Here is a 15,194-nt window from a genome sequence, read left to right on the forward strand (position 1 = left end):
TGGTGATTGTGCCGGCGTTCGTGGCAAGTGAATGGTTAAGGGAGATGGTGAAGCAGGGCAGCTGGAGGGGGGGACTCACCACTGTGTACCTCAGACCCGTTGAGGCACGCGGGGGGCCCAGGTGTTCACCACACTGCAATCCTGTCCGACATTCCCCCCTCTCTGGCTTCGATTTATTATGCACGGATCGTTACGGCTGCAGCTCCGCCCTCAGGCTGGTCCGTGACGTCTGACATTGTGCGGCCTCCAAGGGCCACGTCAGGCCGCAGCCGGTGAGGGGCTCTGCTTCGGTGATAGCTCTGCGCACATCGGCGCTGAAGGGCACAGATTGTTCCGGAGAGCAGCGGGCCGCTGTGGATTGGGTCGGTCCGTCGGTGCCGATCACCGCACCGATTGGAAGAGGTAAGGCAGCATTTAATGCAGGCTGCTCCGGAGCTTCTAGGTTAAGCTGCTATCTTGGCACTTGACCAGGCTACGCCCCCTACTCACAAATCTAAAGACGGATTCTGTGGCTCTCAGGAATTTCATTTTGGAGGTATTGATTTGGCTTTCACAGCGCCCTGATGCAGTAATTTGGACTCCTAAATCTAAAAACAGTTTGGTCTCGGCTAGTCTCTCTCCTCTAATATCGTGTATCCTCTTTTTTGCCCTTCCTTTTCCACTCACCATGATAACTGTTTTTTCTAGATTTATTTTCATATCTTTAATTTCCATGAAGGTAACAAAGTTATCAATTAGGAGCTGCAACCTGTTTGCTGTTCTAGATAGTAGGACAGCATCGTCTGCATATAGTAGGATTGGAACTGGATAGGATCAAACAATGGGGGCGTCGGCCTTCACTTTCTATAACATCTCGTCCACCCCATTTATATAGAGTGAAAAGAACAGAGGGGCAAGGACGCACCCCTGTCGAATCCCCCGGGCAACCTTAAAACTTTTGGTACATTCCACTTTCAGTCCATAACGTACCCGTGCAGTCAGATGGGAATACAATTGAGACAGATAACTAATGATACCCATCGGGCAAACATGTCCACGAGGATTTTCCATAGGTTGTTATGGTTTACCAGATTGAGCTCACTACAAAGCATAAGTAGACATGCACCTCTTTTGCGACTGTATATTTAATAATAAGCAGATGTAAGTTAACACATTGTTCTATCGTGCCAACATCCCTCCTGAACCCTTACTGGGTATCAGTGAGGATATGTTTCTCTTCTATCCACTGTTCAAGTCTGTCCACGAGGATCCTACCCATTAGCTTAGCACGGGAGTCCAGGAGAGATAGTGGGCGGTAGCATTATGTGTCCCCTCTGTGTCCCTTTTTGATAATTGGGACAATTGTGCTTTCTGTCCAAGTAATAGGGAGGAAACCTTTAACTGTTGCGTTACACACTTGTGTTAGCAAAGGGACCCATAAGGTGGCATGTGTCTTAAAGGTATTTACTGGGACCCCATTGGGCCTGGAGCCTTTCCGTTAGCAGCTTTATTTAGGGCATTAATGACCTCTTGTAAATTTATTGATGGGAGGATGAATAGAATATACAGTTGAGGTGGGTAGCTCTTTAGAGCGACTGTCAGGAATAAAAATAGTGCCTAAATGTTCTATGCAGTCCCCCTGTTGTACAAATACCTCTACCCTAGGATCCTCTATATCTTTCAAAAAGGGCTGATTTATTGTCTTCCGGAAAAGGATATTCTCATTTAACTCTGCAGCCTGTTATAGATCATCCCAGATCTTATCTTTCATCTCTCTTTTCCTTTTATCCAGGGCAGATTTATACGTAGCTCTTAACCTGCTAAAATTATCCCTATCTCTCAGGGTATCCCATAATGCTTTTCTCACTTTTCTGTTGGACTGGGAACAATCCTTATCGAACCATCCCGCCTTTTATTTCCTTTGCTTCTTATGGTGTATCTTAGTTTCTCTGATATTTCTGCCATTGTTTTACAAAAGGCTGCCATGATACACGACCGTGGAGACCTAAAATCCGTACATATGTTAAAATCACTGAGATTTTCTGCCATGATTCTCCCTGTAAAGGCAGTACCATTTATGTTTGCCCATTTTAGGCTGATGCCGTTTCTGCCCTGCGTTTCAGTTTGGTTTGTGGTTTGTAAGGCATTTGGTTGTAAAATATTTATGTGAAAGGCCACTGTAAAAAGGGAGTGGTCGCTGAAAACGCTTGGGGTAATATCAAAGGAGTCTATTAATCAATGCCCATTTTCGGTGACCAGAATGTGGTCAATAAAGGAGCTTCGGCCATTCCCATAGTACGTGGGTTCTTGTGGTAGTCCTTGCCCTTTAGGGTGTTCTAGTAATTCCATGTTATATTTGAAAATAATTTCATGTATTGCCTCTCCATATGGATTGTGCGTAAAGTGCAGCATTTATTCCCCATTGGTTTTTATATATCCGCAGTTTTTAGATACCATCCTATTGCATTGGCTTATATTCAAATCTCCTAGCCATATTAGTATATATTCATCCTTAATATGATTTATAAATTATTTAGTTTCCCTACTTAAATCCTTAATAACATTAACTCTAGTTTTGCCGAAAACGTTGTTATAAAAGTCATTTTCCATTTGGAAGAGTTAAAAGTAGGGGGAAGATGCATAGGATCTTATTAATTGTAGTGATGTGGATATAGATATTAAAAAGGCCAGGCCCCCTTTGCCCACCATCCCTCTGAGGGGGTTGCTCAGGTTAGGAGCAAAGTAAAACCCTCCACGAGAAAGTAATCTGTTGCCCATGTCTCTTGTAGGCAGACTAGGTGAGTTTGACTGATTGTCTCCAGACACTCTAGGTTCACTAGTTTATTGTTTACTCCTGCAACATTCAAAGTCTTAATTTTGAGGTTACTGCTTTCATTTTTGTATAGGTCAGTATACCCCTATCTTCTGTGATGCGCAATCTGCATTGAATGTATCAATTGGGTTACTACCCTTCCTCCCCTCCCCACCCGGTTGTCAATCCTTTTCATCGTAGTTGGAGAGGGGGGAGAACCTATTTGTAGTTGGGACTGTTATTGATGGTCTGTGGTTCGATTTCATTTGCTGTTGGGAAGTGATCTGATTCACTGATACGCTATTTGGGCGGGAGTACTACCCCTATCAGAATACATTTATGGTCTATAAAAAAAGCCAAAGGGGTCCAGCTAAAATGTTCCCTCTAGCATTCTCAAAACATAGTCTACAACTCAAACCAAAGAGTAAAGTTTTTACCATCTTATGGGATCGAAAGTTCACAACGATACAATCGCCTTGACCAAATTCCTGGAGGGCCCTAGACAATTAACTCTTCTGACCAGTATTACTTCTGGGAAAAGAGAGTTTGTACTCCAAAACTGTTTGGCCAGCCAGTGTCTCACCTTGTTTTTAAGTTCAGTCCATGTTTCTGTTACACAGGGCATTCATTTAGGGACATTTCTCAGAATGATTACATATGGCATTCCTTTCAGTGGAAGGTGCAGAGTCGTGTTTACATGTGTCTCTAAATTTGTGGAGGGATTACTTTTGGTGGGTTCTGAAAGTGAATATATAGGGTCAACGCGAGATGTAGTGGCTACTGGTGGGTCAATTTGCGCCACTTTCTTTGGAGCAATGTCCCCAGTTTGCATTTTTGATTAGGGCAAGCACTTCTTTAATGGCTATCTCTAATTTGGATATTTCAAGTTTAATAACATCTAGTTCCTTCTTTAACGAGTCCTCCAGTATTATCAATCTACTGTGTAGCTTCTTTAATGTCAAGTCTGTTGTTTTGGTGGAGTTTAACTTCTTTTCTTTATGGATGGCACTGGGCACCTTGGTGGTGGTGGTGTTTCCGTACCCCCCTGAAGTAGTCCTCCCCTTTTTAAGGTTTGAGGCTGATGAGTCTGATGGGTTTGCTGGCTGACAACATTTCTTTGCTGGAGGGGAGGATAGCTTGCTTATGGGGGATCTTCGCTAATCAGGAGGGGATCATTATAAACACATGGTGCTGCAAATGTTTATTTTTTGGGTGGGATCATTGGTTCGAGTAAGATATTTTCCTCAGTGGTTTTGTCCATTGCATTGTGTAGGGCAGATTTGGTTGCAGCCAGTCTCTCCTCTGGGTTGGTAATCTCGTTGTTCAATAAACCCATAGCATTGGTTAAATATCTGGTAATTACTTTGGTGGAGGCTACTGGCTTTAAGCCCCATTCCCAAATACCTGGGCTAATTTATGCTTGCCCATGCTGTATGATTTAATTTCTAGGTGCTAAAAAGGGTTGAAAAAATAAGCACAAACCTACCCGGTCTTCTATCTTCAAAAACTTGGCTGAGTCCAGGGTCCAAGATAATCCCAAGGAAACAGAGATCTAGGGAGGGGACCCGGCCCAGCCTCGTACGGCCACTGCCCGGTGCAGATGGGCCTGCCCTTGTCCTGGGCAGGCAATTGCTGTGGGAGTGCAGGGAGAAGCCTTTCCGGTTCCGGAAAGGCTAGCGCCGCCTCCCGCGCCACAGATGGAATGCTGGGGGACCCAGTCCTACCCCAGCCAGCTGCCAACAGGAATCAGGAGTCAGGTGGGCACTCTGGCCTCTGGCGGTCCTTCTAAGGAAATCAGTACTCAAAATTTCTTTGATTCTCATTAAACATCATTCACAAAACAAATCAATAAACACTATGCATTTATTTTAAAAATTCTAGTATTGAACCTAAAACTACATGTAAAAAACTGTCCTGAGCTACACTATTCTAACTTATGCTAATTATAATAAACACTAACCTAAAAAACTTAGCTTAACCTATACACATAACAACATATATAAACATCAACCCACCTATCCCCTTTAGGCACATCTGGAGACGGGACAAAGACAACTTAACATAAACATACACTAACTAAACATATTTCCCAAACAAATATATTTTTTTAGTTTATTTTTTAAAGAAAATTATTAAACAAGTAGAAAAACATTAACCCCCCACCCTAAGGAAAAGGAAACATAACCCAAAACACTACGTAAATCTAAAAAATAATGTAAAACCATACCTACACCTAATACTAAACTAAACCTACTCTAAACCTACACTTAACACTACATAATACCATACATATATAAACAAGATAAAAGTGAAGTATTAGGGGACTGTACAAAGGGCAATGTCCAAGCAGGTGTGGCTCAGAAAGGGAGCCCCAGGGCACCCTTAATGTCCTGTAGGTGGGTCAACACCTCCGCAATGTCTAGTTCAACTGATAACGAGACAATCACTATAAAGTCCTGATGAAGCTGGTGCGTAAGCTGTTTGCACACCGAAACGCGTCGACGCTTCTGGGGTGTTAAATTCGAGGAACCAGTGAGTCTAAAGATACTCCATGTGATACGACTATAGCATAGATTCTATCAAATTAATTAGATTTTTTATGATTTTTAATATGTCACTTGTTATTGTCTCCGTGAATTTATGATATGAAATGTTTTTATGAATTGCGAATTGTTTATTTGTTTTTTAAAAACAAAAAAAAATGTGTTCTTTTTAACTAGTGATCGATATCGATGTTATTTGAATAAAAATTGTGTATGTTTATAATTATATGTGGGGTTAGCGAGAGTTTGCATCTGAGAGAAGAAGTCTGTATGGCAGATGGTTGAAAGCTAATGACAGTTGGTGAGTTACTCCAAGGGAAAACTTTTTTTTACTATTACTATAGTGGACACCCTGTCCCTTGGATAGTAGGGCCCCTCCCTTTTATTTCACAATTCTAGAACCACTAACAGGTCACAGTATCAATTGCAAATTGGAAGGATGGACCCAATGGATACCGTAGGACGGAATATCAAATAAAAAGAATGTATGTGGGCACCCTTTGAGAAGACTGGTGTAGGGTGGTGTCATATACAATTGGTTGACAATCTGCTTCAACATGTGGGAAATGCATTGGTGCAAGAAACGTGCCATATTAAGGGGCACCCAGAAGTTTTCCAAGACAACAGTGCCATCTTTTGCTGCCTAGCATCAACGCAGGCACACTTGCACAATGGTGCAAGAGTGCCTACGTTATCGAGAGGCAGTGAAATATGCACCAGCACAGGGCAAAACACTGAAATGAGCCGTATTTTATGGTGCAGGAGTGCATTTCCAAACTGGAGATGCACAGCGTAAAGCCAAGAAGGCTAATGCTGTGCTCCTTCACTTCATCATAATTATGGCACAAAATATTTCATGATGTTGCCTCATCGTGGAAAAGGTGATATCCTTGTCATGCACACCCAGACTGTGTTCAACAACATACCAGAGCATTCATCAGAATCAATTTTTATTTGGAAAGAAAGATACATGGAGTAAGGCACTCACCAGGGGAGTGTGGGTCCCTGAAGGCATCAATGTCACCCTGAATGAATAATGGTCTTCCGGCTGTGACACAATAAAAAAAAGTGTATTTACCAGTCATGAGGTGTAACATGTCTTGTTCAATATTGAAGTCATCTACATACAAATTGTAAACTATTACATTCATGTCCCGGTTTATGTTGCCTACATGAAGCAATGTGAATTGACTGTCTGATACACAACACATGACCAATGCAGGCTTGTGGACTACGAGACAATCTTGCAACAATACATGATTTTATTGTGAGTACAATTTGAGGTACATATTCTCAAGGCCCTATTGCCTCCACAATGTCACTTTTCATGATATGATATCAATAGGGGCTTCGCCTTATTCACAAGGCTGCGTTAAGCCACTTGACATGGCTTAACACTGCCTTGTGAATAAGGCACCCTTTCATACTATAATTAGCATGAAAGGTGTGGGCAATGGTTGTTGTGGTGGGCGTTTCACAACAACACCCATTGTATTTTACGTTGGCCCATATTCACAAGGGTGGCGTATCTATGGGCCAGTGCCTAGATTAAGAACAGTGAAAACCTAGTTTTACACTTGTGCAATGAGATCAGACGATTAGTACCATCCTGTTTGGCTCTTTTCATGTGTGCTGCGTTGTGCAGCACACATAGAAAGAGCAAACACCATTGATTGCTTATGTGCAAGAAGGTGTCCCTTCCTGCACATAAACAAAGATCATAAAAGAATCATGTTGGGCTAATTCTATGTATGCTACATTAAGTGGCACACATAGAAGTGTTTCAACACCATTTAGGATTGTTTATGTGCAGTAAGGAACACATTCCTGCACATAAACAATCATTCCCTTCAACACAGGCCCACTTACACAATGGTGCTAGAATGCCTGCGTTGGAGCTAAGCAGGTTCTTTTTTTATAAAGTCTATGGCATCGTCCTGTTGCGTACATTACCTTGTTTCACTGACTACAGTTACTACCATAGAACATACATTGGGATATCAGACAACTTTTGTCATGTACTTACCACTTTGCCTGCCAACAATGATCCCAGGTCATCTAAAAGGTCTCCTTCACGGCCAATGCAATCCTGCCATCTGTGTTTCCATTGGTGGACGGTCCTGTCAACTCCGAATATCCGCAGCATGTGGTGGCGGATGGCTCCCACCTCAACTTTTGTACATTGATGTCAATCCCCTGCATTACACGTCTTCCACTCTCCATGCACCTTGGCAAGAAAAATCTGACCAGCCAGAGGAAAGCCCCTAATGCCTCCTCTGACAACCTGACATCCTTACCATCACCCAACATCTCCCACAATACAACTATCCCCCTATTTTTACAAAAACCCAATTAAATAACCAACAATTGTACATATATATAACAAATATACCCCATAGACAAACACCCGATAAGATAATCACTAAAACGCAAAAAAACACGGTAAGTCAGCGACACAGGACTGGACAGGAACAGTAGGGACAGCAGACTAGCTACCAAACTACTCTCTAACACCACAAAATCAGCAGACACCTCCGAAAACCTCCACAAATCTCAATAGGCACTAACAGTGTGATCAAAAGTAAAATAGTAAGTGTACAGCACTCCTCCATGAAACAGGATGAATGCTGCCATCACTTCCTGGCCGTTTACAGACAATTATTTGTCAGCCTGAATTTTTTGTCGCTAAGGGTTAGTAGGAATTTTCCATTGTCAGTATAGGTACTTTGTGAGTGTTTTCCATAGAATTAATGCTTATGTGAAAATCTTCAAATAAATTGCCGCTAAGCACCCAATGGCTATGGCATGTGATCTGTGTTGTGTTTGAATGACTTATTTATACTGATACGTTTTGATATAAGAAATTCTGAGCTGTCAACATGCACTCCTTCCTAACATTTATGAATTTCCACATATTCTAATGTTTGTTAGTTAATGCATGCTTCAGTGGTAGTCATGCTTATTATCATAGGTTGTAAGTATGACTATATATGAGGCTGTTCCATTACATATTGCTGTAAGGTGTTTACCACTGTAATAGCCTTGCGGCACACACTAACTTGTACAACAAGCATGCACAACTTGCATTTAGGATTCATAATAATGCATACAATGCAAATGTTGACTACAGATTTTCATTGGAGTATTTGCTTAGGTGGAGGCAATGACGTGCACATTTACACTGGTTTGTGCAAAGACACTCAACGTGGCTTAACGCCGCATGGTCCATGGTATCCATGCCACACCACTCAAATACAGTAACTGGTTGTGACATAGGTGTGGACAAGGACAGTTCAGCCCAACTGTCTGAAATTTGAGGCTTGTCCAAAATTATTAATTGAAAAGAGGAGCACTCCTAGTTAAACTCTTATATGCTTTTTTATGTGTCTCTTTTAAATGTGGCGTGCTGCAAAGGCTGACATGCTGCCTAAACAAGTCATTAATCAAAAAAAAAATAATTATATCAAGTGTTTCAACTTGACCTCTGCGCACTGTATCCTTGTAGCTATTGCTATATCATTGCAAACCATGATATAAAAACATTATTAAATCATAAAAGTCAGAACATTCATGACATTAAACTTCATACAACACAAGCAGTATATGATGATTGCTTCATATTGTAGATTTTAATCCGTTGTAATCAAAGATATTTTCTTGAGGCATAATATCTTTACATCAGTACATAATGTCCATGAATTCCATTTCTTGTAATGCGATTCTAATAGCATGCCCAATGCATTTCGGGCCCCATCGGCCCTTCCTCAGGGGATACAAATCTGTAAATCATACAAACAAAACAGTATTTTAATGCTGTATCTCCATATAATGCGCAGGGGACATTACATTTTTTTTTTACAATTCAATTCTTATTATTAATAAATCAACAGGTGATGTGTGACCACACAATGTTTTTTAAAAAAAAAACAGATTGCTGAGTTGTGACTGGTTTTTCAAATGAAGAATCAGACCTCAGTGACGGAGTAGAAATAAGAACGAGAAACCACTCATGAACACGAGGAAAGTGAAAGATAGACCGACACCTTTTCGCGCTAACACCCAGTGCCCGTGATCTAGGTAGAAACCTCACAGTAACCAAAAGAAGCCAAGTGACGCACGCTGAAAGTACAAAGAAACAAAAAAACAAAAACTCGTCTCACCAAGCTTCTTGCATAAAAGCGGCATACTAATGAAACGTTGCACAATTGCCTCAACTTAAAAATCTGAAACAAACGAAAGAACTCCATGACCACCTTAACGCTGAACCTGATTCAAAACTATGCATCAAAAACATGACTCTTTTTTGCCTTCAAATACAGAGAAAATGCTTCTAGTATGGTATTCCAGTCCGGCGCGTCTCAACCCGACATCGCTCAATCTCGAAGATGGTTCATCCACAACACACCAAGAGTGCGTGTTAAGAACTCAAAAGCGATATACAACAGAAGAAGGACTACTGAAAGTTACACTTATAGGGGCCATCTTGGAATAGTACGATGGTGTAAAAACTACTAACTTAAATGCCCAAAACCTGAATAAACACCCTTGATTTCTCTTACATATAAAATGATTATTATCAGGTAGTTTCCCTTTTCACGAAAACCACAAAACCAAAAAGCGCTAGTATTGGACAACGGTGATAAAGTAGAAAAATGGAGTGAAAGGATAAGTGAACGAATAAAAGCGCTGGTGCTGGACAACAGTAACAATAAAGTGAAAAAAGAGAAAAAAGAAAAAAAATCAGTGAACGAATAATGGGTATGGAAGACTGTAAAAACCCATAATATTATGCACATTACTCCATTTTACAATGACATGACAACCGTCAATGGAAATTTGTGTTTAAAATGAACATTGAACTATGGAAATCTGTGCTGTTTTGTATAACACACATCTCAAAATTTGTTGAATGCCTCACTGCCTGAACATATAGTACATTACACAAAGCAGCCTAGGTCTACTTTATCGTTGATCCCTTTTGGATCCTGGGTTTCCAATCTTTTAATCCAAAGAGAGATTTTTTGGATTAAAATTTTGAGATGTGTGTTATAAAAAAGTGGAAGGTTTGCTCTGATCCACTTCTTCTTTTTGCCCATCCTCATGATTTTCCATCTCTTCTTGGTCTTCAGACAGAGGTGTATTTATCCTTACACAAATGTTGTGTAATATGCAACAAACAAGTATATAATCGTGCAGACCATGGCTGGGCTATAAAGGAGCCTTCCACCTGAAATGTCCAGGCACCGAAACCTTGATGTGAGGACTCCAAATGTCCTTTGTACTATGGACCTTTTGCAGCCCAGTGACACATTGTAGTCTCTCTGTGCCTGTGTGTGTGTCGCTTTGATGGGTAATACCACCCTTGGCAATAGTGCATAGCTTCGGTCATCTGTAAAAGAAAATGGAGAAAGGGTACATGAGTCTTTTATCATGATATGTTAGGGGATTACATTTTTATACTTTGTGCCCAGTGTACAGCACTCTACGTTCATCTTCCACATGGTGTGGTATGAAAAAATTAACTACATCTATGCCATTAACTTGCCTATAGTTTACAGCAAACACATCACTAAAATGCCATTGGTCTGGTCCTCTGTAATACCTTCATAGTGTAATTGTCAGGATGTATGGGTACCCTTACACAAATGTGTCACTCATCATCCTTACGCTCACATGCCACATGACAATGGCTGTAGGAGTTACATTTATTAGTGCAAAAATGTTTTTAGAATAAAATGTCAGAATGTAAAAGTTACAATGTGTCAGGCATGGACATAAAAGCAGATGTTTTTGACCCTGTGAGTTTTGATCTTCACATGTTAGTAATACGTGGCCATTTTTTGAAGACCATACATTCTTTATTATGTGTGTATGTAGGTTCAACATTGACAATGGAACAAGTATACTGTATACACTGCAAGGCAAGAAACCTTGGCGCAAGTGTATACCATATCTTTGCCAGTGTTTGTTAGCCATTCATTGTCTGTTTGCGCTGGCACCTGTAGTGGTGTTTACTACTGTGACACACACAAAATGCCCTTGTAGACGTAGTTATTAGTTGTGATGGGAGATGTGTTGTGTGTATGCAATGTGACGCATACTTGCTGCACAGTCTGGTCCCTTGGATGAGAGCTAGGATGATGAACTTTCTCTAAAATATTTTCTGTTTGTTTACATTGACTGCTATTTATTTGTCTAACAGGACTATTGTAGAACTAGTGTCTGTGAATCATTTGCTTACTCATAGAAGTGTGTAATGTCATCACTCCTCTTAGCCATGGGGACGCCTTCTGTTCACAACAGGGATGAATAGCTGTCTCATTGCCTAACTGTAGCTGTTCCATATGAATTGTGCTTACATAAATGTCTGGGACAATGGATGTGCACATGGTTCATCATGATGTTTGGTGTGCCACTGTACATTGATGATTGTGTAGAGGGCTGAGCTAACATGAATGCAGATTAAAGTGTTGGTATGTGCTTTCGTCTGACATACACAACATCCATGTTGTTCATGCTAAAACATAATTTATCAATGACTAGTTTGCATGACTGAGCTGAAACCATTGGTGCAATGTGGACGTGTTATTTTTCAGTGTGGACCTGAAATTAGGTTATGTAATGTATATCTCACAAACCCTAAAATGTAAGCTGAGTTACTCCCTCTTCCATTATGTGATACAGGTTACAGGAACTATTCATGGTGTTTATGAGGATGAACCCTATGCGTCTGTATCCTCAGTTGTGATTCTGGAGGGTGGCACACCACTTGAACACAGTGAACTGGATGCAATATATTGGAGGGGTATGTTGAGGTTTGCAGTCTCACAATATCTTGAGTGCTGCAGGATAACTAACTGTCCATGGAAGACTACGTTGCTCTTTGCAATGTGTCTGATGTTATTTCTAATGGTTTGCCTTACTGATTATCTAGTGGTATTTTAAACACTAAACATTATTTCTTCACATGATCAGGTAGTGGGACAATTGCCATGTCCTCCACCATAGCATTATGCTAGATGATAATACCTCATCTCATGAGACTGGTTGTTGTGGCCACAATGTCTTATTGAATGACAACATGACCAACATCTAGGCATAGGGTGGCATACGCTATACATGATTGAGTATGGGAGATTGTGACAGATGTGTTTGACATCCCAATCTTAGGTGACACATGTGGCAGGACTGGCATTGTAAGGGCAAAGGGACTTAACGACAGTGACAACATTTTATATTAGTCTATAATTGTGAATCAGAGGGTTTAGGAACTGTGACCCACAAAACCGGAATTATGAACACTTGATGGATAACTGTTTGTTAGTTACAAAGCCATGGCAACAGCAGGACATAATGATGACAGACTGAAGACGAGTGTGAAAGGTAAGGTAATTGAAGCAGGATAGTCCTTGAGTGCACATGCAACATAGGTCAGGCTTTGATAATAGGAGTGTGAGGGATGTAAAGTCTCACATTTTGGAAAGGGTTTAGGTAATACACATCTTAGTGCAATTATGATTGTATGTGATTACCAATCAAATTAGACTGAGTACTTTGGAAAGAAGACCAATCAGATTTAACATGGGACTGAGTGATGGGTGGAAGGGCACAGAAATGAATGTAGGCAAAGTAAGATTGGATGAATGGAAGCAAAAACAAAGTTGATGAAAGAAGGTATGAAGGGACAATGGAAGGGCTGGAGGTAGATTACCTAACAGGACATGCCGAAGTGTCAAACAATGATAAATTGGGAAGCAGCTTAAGAAATTTTGAATGTGTACAACGAGGCAGCCAAAAGGTAGAAGGTGAGCACTATGTTGAGGGAATGCCCAAATTGAGTTATGACTTGAAAGAACATTATGATGCACATAGAATTTGTGGAAATGAATAAAAAAATTTAGGACATCAATATTTAATATAGGAGAGGTATGTAGTGAGCAAATGTCACTGCTGAATGTGCACTTTACGCACATTACTTGAAATGTACATCTGCAATATCCATCATTGTGAAGCATTGGACTAAGAGAAGCTAACAACACAGGCACTTGAATAGTAAATATTGGACTCAATGGGGCTTAATTACAAGCCTCTTATAGCAGCAGGTGCATCACTTTTGTGATGCAACGGTGGAGCAACCTGCTGCCCCATACTTACAAGGACATGTAGCATGGCTTTTCATGACCTAGTATATGCTGTCTACTAATTAAAGATGGAACCTTGCACCTGTCCAAACAACCCCTATGGTGATTTAAGAGGTCAAAGATAACCTTAGAAAGCTATCCAAGTGGTAGCTATGGAGAGCAGCATTCAGGCTTAGTCTTGAAGGAATGTTAAGCAGCTTGTTTTAACAGAATGCAACCTTATTGTATTGGTTAAATGAAAGGAAAACCACACAGTAGTTATATAAAAATCTGTATTCATTAATATAACACTATCTAGCACATCACAGTGTCTCTTACACGGAGATAATCACAAAGTACACAATACTGTAGCACAGAAACAATCATAAGAAGCAATAATACACAGTGGGCCCCAGGGGGGACCAAACAATATACTAAAAAAGTGGTATAATAACCATGACTCGAGTCAAGACAGAGTCTGGAGGATGTAGAATCGCTGGGACCCCAAGGAACCACCCAAGGTGAGTAAGTAGGGACCCCATGGAGGACGGGTGCAGTGTGGGCACACGATCGCTTGCTCCGCACAATTCAATGGGAAAGTCGCGGTTGAAGTTTTAGTGTTTAAGGACCCTTCCTAGGGGATTACGAAGAAACCCTTTGTATAATATAAGGTTGGAGAGCCTCCCCACCTGTGGATACTGAAGTACCAGAGTTACCTATCCCAGGGAAGCCGAAGTGCTGAAGTGGTGTCGGAAATCGTCATCTATCTCAATGGGAGACTTCAAAGAAATACTGGTAAGAAGAAAAGTGTCCAGTGGAACCCACAGGTGGATTCGTGATGGGAGGAACCTGAAAGCAGAAGGGACAGAGTCTGTGTCACTCAGGAGTGACCAGGGCCTCGGTAGACAAATGCCCACCAGAGTCGGGGTGCTGCAGTTGTGATGATGGAGACCTTGACTCTGCAGCCACGGGGACCAGGAGATGTCGAGGATGACCAGGAACTGGATACGACCTGTCCCATGAAGGATGCCGAGTGCTGAGGTGTCAGTGTCCGGCGGGAGCACCAGCAAGCCTTGGCAGCGGCAACCCACAAAGAAGGTCAAGGAAGGTTACGGTCTGGCCCAGCAAGGACCCGGGGAATCACCACCGCAAGGGGAGTCAGGGCAGGCCTGGAACAACCAGGGGATCCCAAATAAAGCAGAGTTGACCCTCAAGTAGACTCACAGACTGGAGGCACAGGAGTCGCAAGAGGACCTCCAGCAATTTCACAAAACGACAGCTTGCAGAGCACTAAGTGTGAAGAGGTCAAAGTTCTCTGTAGTAAATGGTGCCAGAGGTTGGGGCTATTCGTAGCCCAATGCACTTGTTCGGGTAACGCCAACAAGCATATGCACTTGCAAAAGTACGCTGTGCACAGGGTTGCAGGTATAGCAGTCCCCACGATGGATTCTGACCTCAAACTTCGTGAGAGGGAAGCTCAGGCCTCAGGGAACATGGAAGCCATCTCCTGTGTTGCTGCAACCTTCAGAGTCCGCAGGAGCTCAGTATCAGCAGGCCGATCAGTTGCATTGTGGTGACTGCGAATGCAGGGGATTGACTCCTTCACCCCAAAGGGGATGCCTTTGGTTTTCCTTGATGCTCCACAGGTCCTGCACAGAGCCTGTTGGGTGCACGGGCACAGGCGATGCTTCAGACTGAGAGGGAGATGAAGTCAGACCCAAAAGAAGTCCAGCGAAGTTC

General features: G+C 41.7%; 1 protein-coding gene across 1 annotated transcript in view; it reads left to right on the forward strand.

Moving 5' to 3' along the window:
- The first annotated feature begins 252 nt into the window (after positions 1–252).
- The window catches only part of LOC146796473 (retinol dehydrogenase 16-like), a 255,129-nt gene continuing 240,187 nt past the window's right edge, over positions 253–15,194 (forward strand). The window contains exon 1 of the mRNA XM_085629075.1: positions 253–402. The gene's annotated coding sequence lies outside the window, so the exon portion shown is untranslated. The remainder of the gene's footprint in view (positions 403–15,194) is intronic.

Source organism: Triturus cristatus, chromosome 10, assembly GCF_964204655.1.
Source record: "Triturus cristatus chromosome 10, aTriCri1.1, whole genome shotgun sequence".
Taxonomy (NCBI): Eukaryota; Metazoa; Chordata; class Amphibia; order Caudata; family Salamandridae; genus Triturus; species Triturus cristatus.